Source organism: Cnephaeus nilssonii (assembly GCF_951640355.1).
Source record: "Cnephaeus nilssonii genome assembly, chromosome: 1".
NCBI classification, from domain to species: Eukaryota; Metazoa; Chordata; class Mammalia; order Chiroptera; family Vespertilionidae; genus Cnephaeus; species Cnephaeus nilssonii.
The window spans coordinates 60605376-60617886 of NC_137072.1; the positions used below are offsets into that span (position 1 = coordinate 60605376).

Sequence of the window (12511 nt, forward strand, 5' to 3'; positions counted from 1 at the left end):
AGCATTCCTACCTCCTAACCCCAAACTTCCCAGAAATTGATGCCATCTTGGGTCACGTCTTTCCATAAGTTTTTCTATGTGATTATATTCCTAGATGGGTACATTTAAAAATACATAGTTTTGTTGTGTGACAGTTATGTATGTGTATATGTGTGTGTGTCTATGTGCATATGTTTTAACTTTTAAATGCCCTATTCTAATTAGCAATTTTCTTTTTACAATTAATACTAGTGGCCCGATGCACGAAAATCGTGCATGGAGGAGGGGGCGTTTCCCTCAGCCCAGCCTGCACCCTCTCCAATCGGGGACCCCTTGGGGGATGTCTAAACCGGCAGTCAGACATCCCTCTCACAATCTGGGACTGCTGGCTCCTAACTGCTCACCTGCCTGCCTGCCTGATCACCCCTAACTGCCTCTGCCTGCCTGCCTGATTGCCCCCAACTGCCCTCCCCTGCTGGCCTGATCTAGCCCCCAATAGCCCTCCTCTACTGGCCTGATCTCACCCCCAACAGCCCTCCCCTGCCAGCCTGATCTTGCCCCCAACTGCTCTCCCCTGCCGGCCTGATTGCCCCTAACTGTCTCTGCCTGCCTGATCACCCCTAACTGCCCTCCCCTGCTGGCCTGATCTCGCCCCCAACTGCCCTCCTTTGCTGGCCAATTTATTTCTAATTTTTTGGTTTCTATGCCAGTCAGCGTCAAAAGCTCCGCCTCCTAGGCAGCCATTGGCTCATCACAGTTTACCCAGATTTGGTTCTGATTTGTCAGTTTCTATGCCATTCAGCGTCTCTGGGCCTATCTCTGGGCCTGATCAGAGAGGCAGGGCTAATCAGCAGCCCTCGTGGAGGCCCAGAGAGAAACAGAGGCATGGCTGCTGGTGAAGCCCGGAGAGAAAGAGAGAGGCAATAGCTGATCAACAGCTGCCACGGAGGTTGTGGATCAGACCCTGCCTCTCTCTTTGGGCCTCTCTCCGGGCCCGATCCACAGCCCCCTTGGCAGTCAGTGCTGGGTCGCTACAGCAATCCAGCACTGACTGCAGGACTGACTTCGGGTGTTCAGTGGAGCCTTAGGTCGGTCATTATGGACCCTGGGTTTTTATATATTAGGATGTCTTGGAGATCTTTCTTTGTTAAGATAGTACATATATTTCTATTTCATTCTTTTTAACTGTTCCATAATATTCCATTGTATGTGTATGCCGTTTTATTTAGCCTTACTGGTAAACATTTAGGTCTTAATTTATTTTCTCCCTTCTTTTCTTTCTTTCTTTCTTTCTTTCTTTCTTCCTTCCTTCCTTCCTTCCTTCCTTCCTTCCTTCCTTCCTTCCTTCCTTCCTTCTTGCCACCTTCTCTTTCTGTTCTTTTTTTCCTACTGTTCTTCCTTCTTTTCTTTTTTCCCCATATTAAATTACGATTGTCTTAATATTATATTTAATAACATAAAATTACATGTTACATGGAACATGGGAGGAAATTTGAAAATTAAAGATTGTGTTACCTTCTGTTAGAAAAGCAATACATCTTGTCAAAATTTGAATAACTTAGATTTGCCTCTTTGGAAAAGAGGCTTAAGGTTACTTCTTAAGCAAGGACTTATCCAATGTTTATTGTTCTGGAATAAATGGAAATCATGAGGGCTTGAGCTTAGTTAGTCCAAGCTTTGCTAAGAGGTTTAGGAAGCTTGTAATTTTGTGCTGGTCTGGGTGTTCCCTCCCAGGCCTTCCTTACATACAGACAACTGCACTAGTAGCATAATGTACACAGGCCTTGGCCAATGAAATACCAGGGAGATACAGGTGCCTCTGCTCTGCCCATGCTTACATCACAAAATGGTTAACTGTGCAATAACTAGGAAAATTGTCACAAAGGATCACATTAGTATCACATAAATAATGTTGTACTTATTCATGTTTGTGATAAAGAGTGAGATGAGATTAGAGTCTTTGCTGGTACCCGTGGGTGTCAATAAATGCCAGTTCCTCTTCTCTATTCAAAATGAAATAATTACCCTTATGAATTTAACCTGCTTAAAAGGTAGAACACATTTAAAAGCTCATATACAGGCTGGGGCAAAAGTAGGTTTACAGTTGCTCAGATGGAAAATAATATAACAATTAATAAATAATAATACAAGAATAAACTGTCTCATGTACTCACAGCTGTAAACCTACTTTTGCCCCACCCTGTATATTCACAGAGATGGCAGCAGTTTTATTCCAAAAAATCTTGTTTCCAGCTGGAATAAAGAATCATCTCACACATACTTTAAAGATTTGTTGTGTTCTGTGATTAAAATGCAAATTTATTTTAAAAACTTGTTTGCTATTTTTTGTGTTACTTTCTCTTCTAGGTACTTAAAGTGCAACTACTACCATGAGAGAGGAGGGATCCCCTAATTCAGTGGTCGGCAAACTGCGGCTCTCGAGCCACATGCGGCTCTTTGGCCCCTTGAGTGTGGCTCTTCCACAAAATACCACCTGCGGGCGCGCACGAACAGTGCGATAGAAACTTCATGGCCCATGCGCAAAAGTCGGTTTTCGGCTCTCAAAAGAAATTTCAATTGTTGTACTGTTGATATTTGGCTCTGTTGACTAATGAGTTTGCCGACCACTGCCCTAAATTAAAAAGTTATCCTCACATTAAAAAGAAACCCACAACAACCTCAGAAGAGTTATTTCTTAACGATTACAGAGTTTCTGTTTAAAGTGAGAAAAAAGTTTTGGAAATAGACAGTGATGATGGTTACATAACATTGTGAATGTAATTAATTAATGCCACTGAATCAAACACTTAAAAATGGTTAAATGGCCAATTTGATGTCATAGTTTGCTCCAATAAAAAATGAATAAAAATAAATAGATGGAATTTCTTAGCAATGTCAAGATTTTTTAAACTTTCCTTTCATTTCAAGAAATACTTATTGAATGCCTCCTTGGTGCACAACAGAGGGATGATTCGAGACAGTGACTTAAGTATAAAGAGAACTTACAGCATGGCCCGTTCAGTAGTCAGTATTTCACGGCTCTCATATTACCAGGTCAACTTCACAAGGAAGGCACTACTACTATCGCCATTTTATATTTATTTTATAGTTGAGAAGGCTCGGATGAAAAAAACTTGTCAAGGCTGGTGAAGAGTGGGAGCGAAAACTCTCAGGAAATGTCATTCTTGCACTTGCCATCATCATGCTTTCAGAATATGAAATGCCTATGTAATTCACTCTTAGCTTCCTGGTTCAGAAAAGGAGAACATGGAGGAGGATAGCATGTTCTAAATATAACTTCTCGCTCCTCTCCCAATCTGCCCTGGACGTTTGCACTGAAACCTAACGCTGGCTTTGCTTTGCTTTCTTTCGCTTCCTTTCCAAGTCTGTGTTGTCTTCCTGCCTGTACCTTTTTTGGCTAGAAGGCAGGGCCTATGGAGGGAGACCCCCAGTTACGTCAGAGCTGGCCTAGCACAGGAAGTTTACACAGAGCAAAACTATTTGCTGGAATTGGTTGTGACCCCTCTCCAAGTTGTTAGCATTGGAGATGCTGTCATCAGGATTCCACTGCACCAAGAGAAAGATATAAAAATATCTCCCTGCCACGTGAATTTCCTTCTGTTTCCCATCCCCTTGCCAGCAACGCCGGAAAAGGATCCCAGCAGACTTCTCCTCAGTGTGGATCCCAGTGGTTGAGAAGGAAATGTGGACAGTAACCAGCTGATGGAGAGAAAGGGGACTCACGGAGGTGGGAGAACGGTCCTTTTCGCCCTGGGCACTTCCTCAAGGCCAGTGGGTCTGTGGACAGCCCCGGCCTTCTGGTTGCGGGACCTACCCTGGGCTGACAGGTGTCCTCTCTGACTTCCTCTTGCCTCTGAGAGCTGGCCAAGGGCAGCGCCTGGACTTTAAGGACATGGATCTTGACTGAGGTCTCCCTAGGGAGGCTTTCAAGGGTGTCACGGCTGCCTTGTCGGCTGCGGTGTGGGCTGCTTTCCTACCAACACCACGCCACGTCATTGAGGTGAGTTGTTTGCCTGTTTCTGTTTTTCCAAATGTTCATCCTGCGTAGAGAATCTTGATCCTTTTTTGGTATGCGCTGTAACAAATGTGCCACTTGAATCGGTACTTCTCATACTTTAATACATGAATCACCTGGAGATCTTGTTAGAATTCAATGGGTGTGGGTGGGCCTGGGGTTCTGCATTTCTGACGAGGTCCCAGGTGGCTCCAGGAACCAGGTTGTGAGTAAACAAGGGCTTACACCCTCTAGGTGTTTTGCTTTTGGGGGTGACATGGGTCTGAGAAATGCTGTCGGAATGAAGGAGTTGGCGGACCCCATGATTTATGTAGAGTACCTGAGAAAAAACCACAGCATCCCGCCCTGGGTATAGGTAGCCTTCTCTGATGGCGTACCTCTAAGTGTGGAGGTTTCTGTTAAACAGTCCTTGGTGTGGTAAACCAAGTCACGCCAAGTGAGAGGAGATGTCGGGCTGCTCCTTAGATTGCACAGGCCACTTGGAGCAGAGCCAGACTTTCTTTTTTTTGTAATTTTTAAAACTTGGGGATGAAGGGTCCACAGCATGCCTCACACTGGTGTGGTTGGTGATCACTTTGAACATTTTAGCTTCAATTAAAAATCATGGCCCTGGCTGGTGTGGCTCAATTGGTTGAGTGTTGTCCTGTGCACTGAAAGGTTGCCAGTTCGATTCCTAGTCAGGGCACATGCCCAGGTTGAAGGTTCGGTTCCTGGTCGGGGTGCAACCAATCGATGTTTCTCTCACATCAATGTTCCTCTCTCTCTTTCTCTCTCCCTTTCTCCCCCTCTCTCTAAAATCAATTTAAAAAACTAATTGGTGTCTTCCTTGTACTATTTGGAAGTAAAGATTGTAAAGCATATGGATCTACTACACTGTTTAAAATCAATTTGAGTAAATAATATAATGTTTTATCTTCTTGTGAGAGGCCTGTGTTCCTCTTTAAGCTGAGTAGCTCCCTGTCCTAAATAATATATGTCAATCTGAAAGCAGCTTTTTCTGTTGTTAATCCTCACCTGTGGGTATTTTTTCCATTGAGTTTTAGAGAGAGTGGAAGGAAGAAGAGAGAGAGAGAAACATAGATGTGAGAGAAACACATTGATTGATTGCCCCCCGCACCTGCCCTGACTGGAGCTGGGGATGTGCCTTTGACTGAAATCGAACCCAGGACCCTTCAGTCTGAGGACAGATGCTCTATCACTGAGCCAAACTGTCTAGGGCTGAAAGTAGCTTTTAATTCAAAGACAAACGAAGGTGGGGCGGGGGATGAATAAACAGGAAAAAGGAACTTATTCTGTCCCCAGTTAAAGGGAGAACATAGAAATGGGAGTAAAAATGGGGAAAGGAGAGTGTTGGCTGGGAAAGTCACAACTTAGCAAAATGAATGAAAGAAATCCGGAACCCAGAAATAGAATTCTTTCCCACACATGCATGGCAGTTCTTCTAGCGTAGTAGCTTGTGTTTTCCTTAGCTGAAGAAATGTGCTTGAGACACAATAAGTAAATTATAAATTGTGTCATTTTTTTTCTTTTTTTAAAATCTCTTTATTGATATGTGTCCTTATCCCCTCATTGCCTGCCTCCCCCCTCCCCCCTGACTCATGCCCTCATCCCCCTGTTGTCTGTGTCCATTGGTTAGGCTTATATGCATGCATACAAGTCCTTTGGTTGCTGAAAACATTCGTCATTAAAGTTGAGGATTATGCAACGGAACGAAAGGTCAGAGGTGTAAGCAGGCCTCGTGAGGCCCAGTATGAACCTATGAAACCATCCCAGATGGAGGGGAATTGCTTCTGTTTGAAAAAAGCTTTAGCCCAGCCTGCTTGGCTGAGTGGTTAAGCATCGGTTCGATTCCCAGTCAGGGCACGTGTGTGGGTTGCAGGCTCAATCCCCAGTGGCGGGTGTGCAAGAAGCAGTTAATCAATGATTCTCTCTCATCCTTAATGTTTCATCCTCTCTTTCCCTCTCCCTTCCTCTCTGAAATAAATGAAAATATATTTTAAAAAAAAAAAACAGCTTCAAATGACATTCCATGGCATATAACCACAGGTGTTTAAAAGTTTAACAACCTGTGTGGCAGGAACATTGACCAATCAGAACAGAAGCTACTGTAAATAACACACACCACAGCAGACGTCTGGTAGGCAGTAAGAACATGCAGGGCGAATATTAGCCTAACCTATCCCAGGTTTTAATTAACCATTTTTTGGGGGGGAATAAATGCAAAGCTTCATATGAGCTCAGAGACATATATAGTAAGTCCTCACTTAACATCATTGATAAATTCTGCAACTTCAAGCAAAACAACGTATAATGAAACACTTTTACCATAAGCTGATTGATATAAAGAAGAGTTAAGTTCCTATGGCATCTCATCAACGTTATAATGGAACAACTTTGAACAAAATGACAAGATTTGTTATTCTTGGACCTGGGCTCATACTCTTAGGTGAGGCCACTCCCTCTCTTTTCAAGCCCAGAGCAAACCCTCATTCCAGCTGTATATCCTGCAACCTACACTAGAGAAAGTAGAGTTCTCTTACGTCACTGCAAGATTCAAAGTCCTGTTTCTTGAGTAGGATTAGAGAAAATGCATATATTCTTTTTTAAAGAGTTGCAGCAAAAATGAAATTTGATCACCATGCTGTCCTTTCATACAAAGCATTACCTCATACATTGTCCCACTTGATTTTTCACAACTGTCTTGGTGTATAAATCCAGGGAGTTATTATTTTAACCTTTCAATGAAGAAACTGAGGCTCTGGTGAAATAATTTTCTGAAAGGCACACAGCTGGATAGTGGGTGGGCAGGGTTTAATCTTAGGCCTAAATTCAGGTTAATCCTGTACTTTTCTTTAGCATCCTCATAAGACCTCTAACAGTCTATGTTGTTCTGTACTAGGGCTTGTCTTCTTTTTATATCATAATTTGAAAGTTTTGTGGATTAAAAAGAATCCCTTTTCTATTTCTTTTATTGTAAAATATTTTTATTCATTTCAGAGAGAAAGAGAGAGGGAGAGAGAGAAACATCAATGACGAGAGAGAATCATTGATCAGCTCCCTCCAGGATGTCCCCCACTGGAGATCGAGCCTGCAACCCAGGCATGTGCCCTGACTGGGAATCGAACTGTGACCTCCTGGTTCCTAGGTGGATGCTCAACCACTGAGTCACACCAGCCAGGCCTTCTATTTCTTTTGTCAAAATTATTAATGTGTTGTCTTAGCTTTCCCTCCATTAAGGCCTCTAATCCCCAGGAACAAGTGTTTAAAGGCAGGGCTTCTCAAAACTTTATCATACTTAAACATCACCCGGGCCGCTTGCTGGCATGCAGATCTTGGGCCCCAGCTCCATAGATTCTGATTCAGTGGGTCAGGGCTCAGGTCTGAGAATTTGCGTTTCTAGTAAGCATCCAGGGGTGATCTTAGTGCTACCATTCAGAGACCACACTTAACACAGCTTCAGTCAATAATTTAAAATAGCATCTTTATAGTTTAGAGGGGGCTTAGTGTGCTTAATAACAGATTATGGAGCTAGACTTCCTGGGTTTGAATACTGACGCCATCACTCATGCAAGCTGTGCGATCTGGGGAAATTAACACTTCTGTGCCTGTTTCTTAATTTGTAAAATGGTTCAGTGGTACTGCCTACCTTACGAGCTAGTTGTGGGGATTAAATGACTTAACAGGGCTGGGCACAGACTATCTCCACGTGTTTGCTCTTGTTATTATAAGTCTTGCTCAATTCATAATTACACTTTATGCTAGAAACACCAACAGTACTAGTAAGAATTCACCCAGATACCAAATGCTCTTCTTTGATATAGATGTTACCCCAGGGGTTTAATCATGAGTTAAACATGTTCTTATGGGTGTGTGTGTGAGCGGATGTGCTGAGCTGTCAGCTAGCACTTCCCACCAAAAGGAGAGAGAGCAAATGATGCTGAGAATCTGGCAAGGGCCTGATCGCATAGGGCCTTCCCTACTGTTCTAAAAGCTTGGATTTGACTCTGACAGTGATGAAAGCCATTAATATAGCTTGAAGCTGAGAGGTGCAATCAGAATTGCATTTTAGAAATGTCTCACTCTGCCGGTGGGGCGCAGGGCCTAAGTAGCAGAGCAGCTTCTTTCGAAGCCTGGCGGCCTTGTTTTGCGCCTGGCCCCACTCAGACATGGCAGCTGCACATATCATCAAATGAATGGGTCAGAGCACATGCTCAACGATTGCATCAGCTGCCTTCAAATTTCAAAGAGGCCCACCAAGTGTGGTGTGTGTTTTTTCCCTTTGTGGTGGGAAGTGCAAAGGTACAGCAACTTGAGTCTCATTTTAGAAAGGCTGTCCTAACATGTGCCCGATGGAATAGACCTACTAAGTTTTGTAGGGTTTAACTCTCACCCTTTGGAATCTATATGTGTAAATAAGGTATTTTTGATGCTTATTTTTTTCGGCATACCAGGTCTAATTGGCATAATGACATTATTATATAGGATCAGCATGGTGTCCTCTGGGATATCAAGACCATCAAGGTTCCTTTTAGCTATATTATGATGGCAGGAGCGAGGACAGACGCATAACTGTGTACTGTTGTTCCTGTTATGTAAATGCAAATTTTATTTGACTTTTCTTATTGATTAGAAAGGAAAAGAAAGCATTTGATAGGTCAATAGCTGAATATCAGGTACAAGGTGCTGTGTTGACTGTCTCTACTAAAGATCTTGAACTGCTGCCGAGATTGGCATCACCACCTGATTAAGATCATAATAATCTAATGTCATTCTGACTTTTAATGATCCATCTGACTTTTGTACCTGCTAAAAGGGTGAGTCTGGCCCTAACTGGTTTGGCTCAGTGGATGGAGCGTTGGCCTGCGGACTGAAAGGTCCCAGGTTTGATTCCAGTCAAGGGCATGTACCTTGGTTGTGGGCACATCCCCAGTAGGGGGTGTGCAGGAGGCAGCTGATTGATGTTTCTCTCTCATCAATGTTTCTAACTCTCTATCCCTCTCCCTTCCTCTCTGTAAAAAAATCAATAAAATATATTTAAAAAAATAAAATAAAAGGGTGAGTCTGGAGGACTCATAATCTCTGTTGTCAGCATTAATCCCTGCAACTCCCTCAGGGATGTGGTATTACTTTTGGGTTCCTGTCTTGGTAGAGGAGAGGCAGGAGTGGGAGGGAAGTTCCAGGAAATTCCATCTGACGCTTCCTACCATAATAGCTGTCACTCCATGTGGCGATCCGTGGTTAGACTAACTTAAGCCAAGACTTCATCTATCTGCTGATTTCCATAAGCCCCTATTCTGAATTTTCTTGGTATTTGCTCTCCTTTATTTGTTAGTTATAAAATCTTATTTTTGACTGGACTCAGACTTAGAGGTAGCAGCTCTCAGAGAGGACAGTCTACGTCTCTTGGCAATCTGTTCCTGGCGTTTTTCTTTGGCCTCCTTTATTCTCTTAGCCCAAAGTTTAGCATATTCTGCGGCCTCTTCCTTATTTTTCTTAGTACATTGTTTCTTCAGAGCAATATGCTGCGTTTGTGTTGCAGGACATGTGGAGTAACAAGACACTGAATCTTGGATGCTTTAGTCCTAGGTTTCGGACCTTCTTTGTTGAGAGGCTTTCTCACAACATATTGGCGGACATCACCTGCTTTAGAGAGATTGCAAAGTTTGCGGATTCTGCTGGCTCTTTTGGGCCCCAGGCGACGAGGCACCGTGGTGTCAGTGAGACCAGGAATATCTTTCTCCCCTCCTCCCCCCCTTTTTTTTACAGTGACCCAGTTGAGAACACTGAGATTGGCATCCACAATACAGTCCCAAACAGATTTGCGTTTTCTCTCTCCAGTTCTCCTTGGTCTATAACTGGAGTGCCCCTTGCTCAGCAGCAGGTGGACATGGCCATGGGTCAAAACACCCTGCTTCATGGGGAAACCTTGTTTGTCGTTCCCACCACTGATTTGAACACCAATCCTTCCATTCTCCACCCAGAGTGTCAGCAGCAACTTCTGTGGCCATACGCTTCTTATAAAAGGTAGGAAGTTTGCATTCATCGTCCACTTCAATGAATTTCTGGCAGCCAGAAAGAGATGTTGAGCTTCATCCTGAAGAAGCTGAAAGCCTCTGAGGTGCCACAAAAAAGAGCTATTCTGAATTTTTTAACCTTGTGGCATTTTGTGTTACCGAGGTTCAATGTAATTTCACAGGAAGTATTTAATAATCCCCAGAAGCATTGGATATTTCCTTTGCTGAAGTGTATAGTCACCTAGCAAATCTCTCTGGCGCTGTTCTTTTGAAGAGAAATCCCTGGGCCAGAAAGATTAGCAACATCTGGGAACTCATTAAAAATAGGAATGCATAGGTATTACCCCAGTTCTACTAAATCAGAATCCTGGGGCGTGGTCCCAAGAATTAGTGTTTTAATGAGAGTCCCAGCACATTAAAAGATTGGGAAGCACTGTCTTTGATCAGTGATTCTCAACCAGGAGTGATTTTGCCCCTCAGGTAGGGCTGCCAAATAACCAACAGGGCACCCAGTTAAATTTTAATTTCAGATAAACAACAAACAATGCTTTAGTATAAGTACGCCCTCATGCAATCATCTGAATCTGAAACCCAAACTTAATCTGTATTTTTATTTGCTAAATCTGGTAACCCAGGGAATATTTGGCAATGGTTTAGCAAACATTTTGGCTATTACAACTAGGGGATGGGATGTATGTGTGTTCTACTGACATCTAGTGGGCAGAGACCAGATACACTGCTAAACATCCTGCAATATACACCAAAGAAACAACCCAGCCCAAACTATAAGTAATGCCAAGGAGCTCTTTAACTCTTTGCACTCGCTTGCTTTTTTCTCGATTCCTTTATTCTAATGCTAACCGTGTCGAGTCACACTCGACATCCGAGTGCAAAAGGTTAAGGATGCTGGAACCTGCCTCACTAATGCATATCCTAATGTCTTGGTGAAAGGAGCATCTTTTAGACCTTCCCAAAAGGATCTATTGTGGAGGAGACTGAGCAAATTGCACATTATGAGTCTATTTCTCTTTTCCCAAAGCTTGCTGGCATTTCAACCTCATTAATTTTGGGCTATCATTAAGTCCAGGCTTTCATTAGCCGACCTTTTCAAACTGTTAGCACTATCCCCAGTATTCCAACCAACATGTTATACTCCAAAACCTGGGGGTATTTACCCAAGTCAGAGTATTTATTTGAGATTTTGTCTTATCTTTTGAGGTCCACCTTTGTATTTCTGTGGTGTCCGTTGTCACGTCAACTCTTTCATTTCTCATTTTATTTCTTCTTTCCTTGAATCTGGTTAAAATTTTATCAATTTTGTTTGTCTTCTCAAAGAACCAGCATTTGGTTTCATTGATCTTTTGTACTTTTTTTTTTAGACTCTATTTCATTTATTTCCACTCTGATCTTTTTTATTTTCTTCCTTCTACTCACTTTGGGCTTTGTTTGTTGTTCTTTTTCTAGTTCCCTTAGGTGTACGGTTATATTGTTTGAAAAAATTTCATGTCAATTAATTATATTTTATCCTTGTTGTCTTAACACTCTTAGAATCTACACCCTCAGTTCCTCCCCAGGCTTCTGCAGATGCAGGTTGGCAAAGTCATGTAATCCTGTCAGGGGATAGGCTCTCTTCTAGAGCAGGCCTGGCACTGCCCTCTATGGGGTATTGTTCCAGTTCTCTGTCACTGCATACAAACAGCTCTATAACTAAGAGGCTTAAAACAATAACTTAGTGTTATGTCTCCTGGTTCTGATTGGGTGAGGGAGAATAGGAGACGGACTGGGGATGCAAGTATAAAGAATTCTTTTGAAGAGTTTTGTTGTAAAAGAGAGCAAAGCAATAGAGCAGTGGCCAGAAGTTGTGAGATGAAGAGAAATTTTGGAGAAGAAATCAATAAATAACAGCATGCTTGTATGCTGTTGGGAATGATTCAGTAAAGAGGGACAGATATAGATGTAGATAAACTTCTATAGATACATAAGTATACAATATATAAATACTATATAGCATATATAGAATGCTATCTATATCTATATCTGATGATGTAGAAGAGAAAGGGGGAAATTGTTCTCATTGAGTTGGAAAGGGGGTGGGATTTACTGCAAATGGAGATGTTGCCTTAGGCCTTAGACAGGAGCATGGGCAGTTCATCCAGGCCAGAGTCATAGGAGGGAAGGCAGAATATTTGGCAATGGTTTAGCAAACATTTTGGCTATTACAACTAGGGGATGGGATGTATGTTCCCTGCACCATATCTGCCCACCTATGAGCATATAGGTGGGCAGATATGGTGCAGGGAACCTAGAATTCTCTTCCTCTTGGCCTCAATTTTCTTAATAAAGTAGGGAATTAGGTTATATATAAGCTGAGAATGACTACGGGAGAGAGTACTGAGGAGAAAGAAATCATAAAATATTGAAATAGGTTAATAGAAAAGTGAATAGAATAGGGAAACAAAGTACGAGTTGCTGGGCACCAATG

The 12511-nt window shown here is 42.6% G+C and overlaps 1 protein-coding gene and 1 pseudogene across 4 annotated transcripts in view; one reads left to right on the forward strand and one right to left on the reverse strand.

The window, feature by feature from the left end:
* The first annotated feature begins 3651 nt into the window (after nt 1-3651).
* The window catches only part of LOC307098862 (broad substrate specificity ATP-binding cassette transporter ABCG2), a 59999-nt gene continuing 51139 nt past the window's right edge, over nt 3652-12511 (forward strand). For all 3 annotated transcript variants that reach the window (XM_079769986.1, XM_079769987.1, XM_079769988.1), the window contains exon 1: nt 3652-4000. The gene's annotated coding sequence lies outside the window, so the exon portion shown is untranslated. The remainder of the gene's footprint in view (nt 4001-12511) is intronic.
* LOC307098885 (small ribosomal subunit protein eS6-like) lies at nt 9358-10108 on the reverse strand (annotated as a pseudogene). The gene has a single exon. The product of its transcript is annotated as a small ribosomal subunit protein eS6-like (transcript).